Consider the following 7,054-nt stretch of genomic DNA (forward strand, 5'->3'; position numbering starts at 1 on the left):
AGGAAGAAAACCTCCTCTTTTGTATTGGGACCTTCCAACCACAGGGGATCACAGTGGATTTCCCCATTTCCCAATTTCCCCCAAATGCCACCTGATCCCACTCCAACCTTCCAAGTCTGCATCGCCCTTTTGAATGTTCCTATGTGTCCAACTTCCTTCCTATCAATCTGGTCCACCCTCCTCTCCGACTATCACTTTCAACTCCACCTTCATCTACCTATTAGATGAAAGGAGGCAGCTTAGAAAAATGTCCGATGTTGCAGTAAGCCATGGATTCAGAGAAATGTAGGACCCAGCAAAGGATGACCAAGAAACTGAGAAGAAAATCAAAAAGAGAAAAGCGTGCAAACGAAAGAAAAACATAAAGACTCATAAAAAGCGTCTATCAATGTATGAAAAAAAATAAAAACCAGGTCAAATGTGGAACAGTTGGTGTCCGTTCACGATAATTTATTGCAGGGAACAGAGAAATCGCAGGGAAAAGAAACAGTTTCTTTGTGTCTATCTTCATGGAAGAATATCAAGAAATTCTTCCAGATATACCAAGTGACCATGGGACTTCTGTAAGTAAAGTATAAGATCATTCTTATCAATGTTGTCGTCATCTTTGAAAAGAAAGCTGGATTGAGTATTTATAAATCTGACAGACTAGTTGCACTTCATACAAGAATTTCAGAGGAACCAGCAATAGACATGTTGATTGCATTTCGGATTTTCACTTTATTTTCCGACACATTCCCGAAAACTGGATAAGGCAAAGGTTATAAATATTATCCAACAGTTTATGAAAGGATGAAGATGGATAGTGATGAACTACAAACCAGTTAACTTGTCATCTGCAGTCGGTGTCTGTTGGACTCGATTACAAAGAACATGCTACTAGATAGTTAGAAGGTAATAACATAACTGGGGAGTGTGAGAATGTATCGATGAAAGGAAAACCAGAAGTGGCAAACATTTTTTGGAATGGTTTGAAGATGATTCTTGGATACTTCGGCAATGAAGAACCAATTGGTAACGTGGAGTTGGATATTTAGGAGCTCTTTTTTAAGAACTCACAGTGTAAGCTCATAAAAAAAGTTAAAGCGAGAGGTAGTGGGAAGAACATATGCAAATGGAAAGTAAAAATTAGGTTGACATTCTTGTGAATGAAATTGGAATATAGAGGATGCAGTGAATCAGTTGTATCAAATGTTGGGGAGACTAAACTTACGATAAAAGAACTGCAAAAGGTATCATCCAAATTAATCCCTAAAATGATTATCCAGATTAATTCCTAAAATAGCAAGATTGTTTGATGTGGAATCTCAGCACGTGATGTCGAGTTTCAAAACATGAGAGGTGATTGCAGTGAAACTTAGAAACTTAGCGGGGACTGAATAACAGAGGGACATGGAGAAGTACAAGTAGGCGAGATCAGGAAGAATCACACGTTATTCTTCACGGACAGGTAGAACCGAATAATCAGCAAACAGCTAGTGTCCATTAGAAACCAAATGGGCAATCTGTGTGTCAAGCTGGAGAACATTGATGGATTGCTACATGAGACATTCACATCTATTTTACTTGGGAGAAGGAGGAGGCAGGGACAGAATTCAAGAAGATGGACTGGACAACTCTTGAATAGATTGATGTAAAATATGAGCAGGGATTTGAGGCTTTGTTCTGTATAAATTTGGACCAATCTCCATGTCTGAATGAGTTGTATCACAGACGGCTGTTGGGAACAAGGGAGGAAAGACCCTGACTGAATATTTAAATTAGAATCTGACCATAGGGGAGGTGCCAGAGGACTGGAGAACTGCTTATACGATTCCACTACACCGTAAGGGTGGTAGAGATAGGCCAGGTGACTATAGACGAGCGAGTATTAGATCACTGTTAAGAAAACTACTGGAGAAAATAGGGAAGGAGAAAATCGAACTCCAATCAGAGTCACAAGGTTTGATCAGGGATAATCATCATGACTTTATCAGAAGGAAGTCACATCCAATGGGTTTGATTGCATTATTTTGAGGTGGTCGATTGTTTTGTTTTGTAGGAAGGCCTTTCAAAAAATTCCATCTGGAAACTGACAAATAAAGTAAAACCTCACAATATGAAGGATAACTTGACAAGTTACAACGAAAATTGTCCCTCTGTTATTCAGTCCTTTTGATGTTTCTAAGTTTCACTGCAATCACCTCTCATGTTTTGAAACTTGAGATCACAGGCTGAGTTTCCACATCAGACAATCTAGCTATTTTAGGAATGAATCTGGACGCAGAGTGTGGTGAGAGAAGGCTGTTTGTGTGACTGGAGACCAGTGTCCCCTGGTGAACCAAAGGGATCAGTGCTCCGTCCCTTATTATTTGTGTTATTCATAAAAAAAGATGTGAATGTGGAGGGGGCTAGGTGGACAATGGAGGAGGTATGATAATTAAGTGTATATTTGACATAAAAATTGCTGGGTAGTTCGCAGTGAGGAGGAAGGCCTTAAGTTACAGGAAGATGCAGATGGAATGGTCAGATGGACAGATCAATGGCAGATGGAATGTAACCCTGATAAATATGAGGTGATGCACTTTGGGAGAAGGAACCAGACAGGGGAGGACTCAATGAATGGCAGCACACTGGGAACCTCAGAGTGTGCTTCTCCACACATCCCTGAATGTGACTGGACAGGTTAATAGACTAGTTAAGAATTGGACCTTGGGTGTAGCGTTTCCTAATCAGGGCATAGATTATAAGAGCAATACAGGGCTTTGGTTCGGACAAAATGGAATACTGTGTGTAGTTTTGTGAGCCACATTCCAGGAAGGATGTGATTGTACTCGAGGGGGTGCAGAGGTGATTCACCAGGATGGTCCCTGGGATGGAGCATATCAGCTATGGAGAGAGGCTGGATAAGTTCGGGTTGTTTACTTTGGAGCAGAGAAAGCTGATGGGGTCCGTGATTCAGACGGATAAGATTATGAGCGACACGGACAGGGGGGATAGACAACAGCTGTTTCTTTTAGTCAGAGGGTCAAGAACAAAGGAGCACACTTTTAAAGTGAAAAGGTTGAGGTTCAGAGTGGATTTAAACAGTTTTTTTCCACCAAGAATCTGTTGGGTTCTGGAATTACTTCCTGAGAGGGGAATTACCACGGGTAACCTCACAATCCTTAAAAAGTACTTGGATGAGCACTTGGAAGTGTCATAACATTCCCATCTAATGGCCTGCTGTAGGAAAGTGGGAATATCGATCGTGCAGTATTTCTGTTGGCAAAGAGTCTATGCTCTTGTGAGTGTATGTTATGGAAGGTCAATTATTGAACAGTTTAAGACAGGAATTGATGAGTTTCTGCAGAGTATATTCACAAGGGTTATAAGAGTGAACTGTAATAATTTGTCAAATCATGCCAACGTGAGAAATATGAGAAAACAAGTGCAACTTCCTTACAATCTGAAACGAGAGAATGGAGGATGGGGAACAGGGAAATGGCAGAACTCTGAAGCCATTACTTTAGTTCTGTCTTCACAGAACTTTCAAACAAAACTAGGAAAACCAAGTTTAGTGTGGGAAAATTATAGAGCACATGGAACATGGAACATAGTAAGTAAATGGTTTAGGAGAAATTATTGGGGCTGAAAGTAATGGTCATAGACAACACTAACATAGATTTATGAAATGGGAATTATGTTTGAGAAGCAGACTGGGAGACAAATGATAGAGAAGCAATGGATGTAAAATATTTGGATTTTTAGAGATGCTTTGGTAAAACTCCAAGCTTAGTTTGTAAAATCAAATCTGAGTGGATCGGGCTAATATATGGCTATGTGTCTAGAATGGGACAGCTGGCAGGAAACAGTGAATAGAAATAAACAAACTCATCAACTAACAGCCTGATATTGTCTGTAAGGTATGATTCTGTGAGTATGACTATGTCCCAGGTTCCTCATCACCTTTCCCGGATATCTCTTGTCTCACCAGCAGGACGGACACAGCAGAAGTGGCGGCACAGTGGTATACAGTTGGAAGGGAATTGCTCTGGGAGTCCTCAACAGTGACTCCGTATCCCATGAAATCTTATGGCGTTAGTTTACACATGGAAAAGGAAACCTCCTGCTGATTACCATGTACCAGCCTCTCTCAACTGATGAATCAGTACTCCTCCATGCTGACCAACACTTGAAGGAACCACTGAGGGTAGCACGAACGCAAAGTGTACTCTGGGTGGAGGATTTCAATGTCCACCTCCAAGAATATCTCAGCTACAGCATTACTGATCGAGATAGCCGGGTCCTAAAGGATATAACTGCGAGATTGGTTCTGCGGCAGGTGATGAAGGAACCAACAAGTGGAAAATACATATTTGACCACAGCCTTACTAATCTGCCAGTATCCATGACAGTATCGGTAAGAGCGGCCACCGCATAGTCATTGTGGAGACAAAGTCACACCTGCACATTGAGAATAACCTCCACCATTTTGGGTGGTATTATCACGGTGCGAAATAGGGCAGAATTCGAACAGATCTAGCAGCACATGTCTGGATGTCCATAAGGTGTTGGGGGTCATACATAGCAGCAGAATTGTACAGCCACACAACCTCATGGCCTGGCATATCCCCCTCGCAACAATTACCATCAATCCAGAGCATCAACATTCGTTCAATGGAGTGTGCTGGAGGGCAGGAGCAGCACCAGGCAAACCTGAAAATGAGGTGGCAGCCTGGTGAAGCCAACAAACAGGACAGCATGTGTGGCAAGCAGCATAATCAGTAAGTGATAGACAGAGCTAAGTGATCCCACAAGCAAAGGATCAGATCTAAGCTCTGCAATCCTTCCACATCGAGTCGAGAAACGTTGGGGACAATAAAACAATTCACTGGTGGAAGAGATTCCACAAACAACCCCTTTCTTCATGATGGAAGAGCCCAGCACTTCAGTGTATAAGAAAAGGCTGATGCATTCGCAACAATCTTCAGTCAGAAGTGCTGACTGGATGATCTATATCAGCTTCCTCCAGTGGTCCTCAGCAATTCAGTTACCAGTCATCAACCAATTCGATTCAGTCCACGTGATATCCAGAAATGGTTGGATACTCCAAAGGGTCCATGATCTGACAACATTCTGGCAACAGTACTGAAATCTTGTGCTCCATAACTTACCACTCCTCTAGCCAAACTGTTTCAATACAGTTACAACAATGGCTTTTCCTGATTATGTGGAAAATTACCCCAAGTATCTCCTGTATATAAAAAGCAGAACAAATCCAATCCGGCCAATTACCACTCCATAAGTCTACCCTCTATCATCAGTAAAGTGATGGAAGGTCTCAGTGCTGTTAATCAGCACTTGCTCAGCAATACTCTGGTCAATGACGCCCAGTTTGGGCTCCACCAGGGCCACTCAGCTCCTGACCTCATTACCGTGGTTCAAGCATGGACAAAAGAGCTGAATTCCAGAGGTGGGGTGAGAGCGATAGCCCTTTAAATCAAGGCTGCCCTCGACCAAGTGTGGTATAAGGGCCTTTAGCAACATTGGAGTCAATGGGTATCAGAGGGTATCAGAGGGAAACTCCCTGCTGGTTAGAATCATACCTGACACGTAGGAAGGTGATCATGGTTGATGAAGGTCAGTCAACTCAGCTCCAAGTCTGCAGGAGTCCCTCGACCAGTGGCCAAAACCTCTTCAGGGCTGCTTCATCAATGACATTCCCTCCATTTTAAGGTCAGAAGTCGGGATGTTCGCCAATGATTGTACAATGTTCTGCAACAGTTGTGGCTCCTCAGATACTGAAGCAGTCCATGTTCAAATGCGACAAGATCTGGACAGTATCCAGGCTAACAAGTGGCAAGTAATATTCAGGCCACAGAAATGCCAGACCGTGACCATCACCAATAAAATACAATCTAACCTGCCCCTTGGCATTCAATGGTGTTATTAACACTGAATCCCCCAGTGTCAATGTCCTGATGGGTAATCATTGTTCAGAAACTCCCTGGACTCGCCACATAAACACAATAGCTACAAGAGCAGGTCAGAAGCTAGGAATACTGCGGCGAGTAACTCACATCCTGACTTCCAAAAGTCTGTCCATTATCTACAATGCATAAGTTAGAACTGTGATAGAGGACTCCCAATTTGCCTGGATAAATGCATCGGCAACAACACTCAAAAAGCTTAATACCATCCAGGACAAAGCAATCTGTCTGACTGTCCCTTCATCCACAATGCTCCACCATCAACGCTCAGCAGCAGCAGCAGTGTTTTACTATCTACACGCTGCAATGAAATGATTCACCAAAGATATCAGACACCATCTTCCCAACACGCGACCATGTCTATCTAGAAGGACAAGGGCTGCAGATGTATGGAAATACCTTCATCTTCAGGTTCCCCTCCAAGCCATTCACCATCCTGACTTGGAAATATATCACCGTGGATAGAGGTGACGGTGTGCCCTTTGGTGGAAACGATAAATTGGCAGCCTACCATTTGAAAGGGATTGGTTGAAACATGTTGATTTAGAAAGGGATGTATGATCCTTTTTGTTGTTTCCTTCTGCATAAACCTCTGAGCTCCCTGCAGCGCAGTGAGTTCTGGAACCAGAAGTCAATACTAGGAATGGCATTGCCACGCTAACCAGTGTATATAGAACCAGCAAGTGGGGAGCTATAACATTGATAAGGATCTCGATCTCCTTGTACACCAGTCACTGAAAGCAATATTGCAGGAAAGAAAGCAGTAACGAAGATAAATGGTTTGCTGACCTTCATTTCAGTGGCATTTGAGTTCAGGAGAAAGGGTGTCTTACTGCACCTGTACAGGGCCTTGGTGAGACATCATCTCAAACACTGTGTGGTATTGTGGGAAGTTTTCATCTCCATACCTAATAAAGGACAAACCTAACATTGAGGGAGAGCATGTAAGGATGACCAGACTGATATCTGGGATGACGGGCTTGTTGTGGGAGCAGAGTTTGGGGTGACTGGGCCAGTATTCCATGGGGTTAGGAAAATGAGTGGATATCTCAGTGAAATATACAAAACGCTGACAGGCTGAGACAGATTGAAAGCAGGGATGA

The sequence above is a fragment of the Chiloscyllium plagiosum genome, unplaced genomic scaffold (assembly GCF_037043375.1).
Source record: "Chiloscyllium plagiosum isolate Xiang-an unplaced genomic scaffold, Cpla_swu_hap1 HiC_scaffold_46, whole genome shotgun sequence".
Lineage (NCBI taxonomy): Eukaryota > Metazoa > Chordata > Chondrichthyes > Orectolobiformes > Hemiscylliidae > Chiloscyllium > Chiloscyllium plagiosum.